Source organism: Athene cunicularia (assembly GCF_003259725.1).
Source record: "Athene cunicularia isolate RWA chromosome 3 unlocalized genomic scaffold, athCun1 chr3_part1, whole genome shotgun sequence".
Classification (NCBI taxonomy): domain Eukaryota; kingdom Metazoa; phylum Chordata; class Aves; order Strigiformes; family Strigidae; genus Athene; species Athene cunicularia.
In genome coordinates, this window is record NW_020799097.1 from 1,126,491 (window position 1) to 1,129,978 (window position 3,488).

The 3,488-nt window shown below is 59.9% G+C and overlaps 1 protein-coding gene across 13 annotated transcripts in view; it reads left to right on the forward strand.

Annotated features, from left to right (window-relative positions):
• Positions 1-3,488, forward strand: part of OTOF (otoferlin) — a 103,563-nt gene that overhangs the window by 212 nt on the left and 99,863 nt on the right. The window lies entirely within an intron of this gene.

Genomic DNA, 3,488 nt, shown 5'->3' on the forward strand with positions numbered 1-3,488 from the left:
CTGCCCGCCCCGGGCAGCTCCTGGGGAGGGAAACTCATCCCGGGGTCCCGCCGGAGGGTCGGGGGTTTGGGCCCCAGGGCAGCGTCCCGGGAAGGGCCGGGGGGAGAATTCCCGTGTGCCGGAATTCCTTGCGGCAGCTTTGGGTTCCCTGCCCGGCTCCGCGCCAGCTCCGAAGCTGCAGAAGGATCGAAAACTCTCCGGGGAGGGGAGAGGAGGGGAGGGGGTGTCCCCTCAGCAGCCGCCGGACCTGGGGGAGGGCTCGGTGGGGGCCGCTGTCTCTGGGAGCCCCCGGGCAGGCAGAGGCAGCGCTGGGATGCTTTGGCAGCAACAACCCCCTGCTCCGGGCAAACGCGCCGCGGGGGGGGGGAATTTCCATCACCCCTCACCTGGGCCAGCCGGGGCTGCCTCCCCTGCACTGCCCTGACGACCCTAGTGTCATTAAAAGGCCGAATTAGCCCCTCTCTTTCCCTGCCCCGGCTGCCCAGCATCAGCGCAGGGAAGTTAAATAACCTCTGTGGGAACCGCCCTTGAACCCCCGGCTGATGGTGAACCCCCCCAACCTCCCCTGGCACCGGGGCGGGGGGGATCTGCCAAAGGCCACCGCAGTTTTCCCCGTGAGGACCCACATTTCCAATCCTGCGTGTGCCTGGCACCCCGAGCCCCGTCAGGCGGGCAGGATCCGTCCCTGCGGGGACATCTGTGCGTTAAGAGCCCCGGCGAGACCCGACGGTCCAACGGGTGGGTGCTGGGAGTGACCCCCACGTTGAGGTGCTTTGGGATCAGCTGCTGTGCTCTCACTGCCCCCACCTTCCCGTGCTCTTGCCCGTTCCCATGTCCCAGCCCTTACGGGACGTTTCTCCAGGGCCCCCCATGATCCCACCTCCATCATCTTCCCAGGCGTGAGCTGGCTCCTGCGCGGTGCAGGGTGGCCATCGCTGGCACGCCAGCCAGGGCGGGCGATGCTAAACTTCAGAGTTGCGTTTCCTTCCCCCGTGCTGAGCCGTCAGGAGCTGGGCTCCTCGGGGACATAGGCTGGCTCTGGGGAAGGATTTCTGTGCAGAAGGGGCTGTTGGGCGTTGGAATGAGCTGCCCAGGGCAGGGGGGAGTCCCCGGGATCCCTGGAGGGGTTGAAGAGTCGGGCTGAGCCAGCGCTGAGGGGTCTGGGGGAGTTGGGAACGGTCAGGGGGAGGGTCATGGTGGGGCTGGAGGAGCTGCAAGGGATTTTCCAACCCGGATGATTCTGGGGTTGGGATGGGTTAGGATGGAGCCAGGTACATTGGGCTGGACCCTCAGTGCCAGACCCAGGGGAACATCCCGGTGTGGGTGGTTGGGTTTTGGTGCCAAGGGAAGTCTCCTGCCTTTCTCCAGTGACTCTAGAGGGAGGTTTAGACCCCTTGAGCATGAAATGAGGTGACCTCCAACCACCCTGGCACCCCTCAGCACTCCTCCCAGTGACTCACAGGTTGTGTTGTGCCGATACTCCTGGTTTTCCCGGAGTTACTGAGCTTTGCAGAGAGGGATACTCTTCGCTAGTTAAGCTGCCTTCCAGCCTTCTCCCTCTCCTCAGCTGCCAGCGGCACAGTTTGGGGGTTCAGGCAGAGCTCCCTGAGTGGGTGTTTGCTCATTCAGCCAAAAGCATCTATTACCGCATGAAAAGAAGTTAAAGGCAGTTTGACTCTGGTGTGACAGGCTGCCGTGTGCGTTTCTGCAGGTGGGCAGTGCTCTGAAACACTGCTTGGCTTCAGCTCAGGTGGGAGATGAATAAATCACAACCCCAATAAAAATGTTCCTGAGAGAGGGCTGAGACTGACAGCTGGTGGGATGGCTATGGAATAACGCTGCTTCTCTTCGCCCAGGGATCCCCGTGCTCCCAGCACCCCCTGTGAGCTGTAGCTGCCCTATTTGCATTTTGGAGAAACTGAGGCACGGACAGGAGCTCCCAGTGCTGCACCCATGGGAGCAACTAGGGAGAGGTGCCAGGTTATCCAGCTCCTAGTCTGGAAGTGCAGGGGGAGAGGTGGAATTTCCTCCCACCCCTGAGTGTCAGGGACTCATCTCCCACCACGGCATTGGATTTGACTCGCCAAACTTCCAGAGGACGCTCATAACCCTGGGAAGTTGGGGGGTGTTATTGCCACAAGATCCCTTCTTGCCTTTATGACCCTCCCAGTTGTTCACAGGAGACTTGGGACTGGTTTCGAACTTCGGGGGCTGGTTTTGAACTTCAGGGACTCGTAAAGCACCCACTACTCCGCAGCAGGCACCCAGGCTGGCTGAGAAGGGGCCCCCAAACCCCACAGCAGTTGCTCTTGCAGCTCCCCACCTCTTTGCTCTGCAGGTGAAACTCAGCTTAGGGGCGACTTCAGGTTTTTCTGCAAATACTCCCTCTTCAGGCTGGCTGCAGGGAAAGAGCAGGAAAATGGTGAATTTTTTTCAGCCTGCTCGTTTTGGGGGTGCCTGCTCCTGTCCCCCAGCAGTGTCTGAGCTCCTACAAGCCCGGAACATTTTTCATTCTTAGACCAGCCTAATTGCTTTTGTGAAGGAGGGGACTTGTGCCCTGGTACAATTAGAGTGGTTGTCAGCTAATTGATCACAGATGGAGTTATGCAGAGCTTCTTGACGAGGCTTTCTCTCTGAATTAGTGTAAATGAGGGAGATCACTCATGGATACCTCCTGGAGCACCACTGGCAAAACATCCCCTGGGAGAGGATAGGGTAGGGGGGTCCCACTCTGTTGGTTTTCTTAGGAGAAATATTTCACGTGGGAGATTTGTCACCCTTGGAGTGTCTTCTCCCAGATTCTGTTTCCTACATGTGTTCGCTTACAGCTGATTCACCCCCTGACCTGTGTGTGTCTCCTTGTTTGGTCCCGTATCTCCGGGTGGGTGCTCTGCAGCTTCCCCTGAGCTCACACCGGGGCTGAGACCCTGGCACGTGGCGCCCGTCCCGTCACCGGGGAGGCTGTGGGGCCCTGGAATCATCAAATCGTGGTTTGGGTGGGAAGGGACCTTCAAAACCCAGCCGGTACCCCCCCCTGCCCCGGGCAGGGCCACCTTCCCCCAGCCCAGGTTGCCCAAAGCCCCGTCCAACCTGGCCTTGAGCCCTTCCAGGGAGGGGGCAGCCACAGCTTCTCTGGGCAGCCTGTGCCAGGGCCTCACCCCCCTCACAGGGAACAATTGCTGCCTCAGATCTAAACTGAATCTCCCCTCTGACAGTTTAAACCGGTTCCCCCTTATCCTAACTACATGGCCTTGTAAAAAGCGTCTCCTCCCCTTTCCTGCAGCCCCTTTCAGCCCTGGGGGGCCGCTCTAAGGTCTCCCCGGATCCTTCTTTCCTCCAGCTGAACCCCCCAACTCCCTCAGCCTGTCCTCACAGGGGGGCTCCAGCCCCACAATCATTTTTGTGACCCTACTCCTGGTGGCTCCATCTCGATGGAGAAATGGTTCCATTCCCTGTCTGGGTTCCTCTGGTTTAAGTGAGGGGGGGGG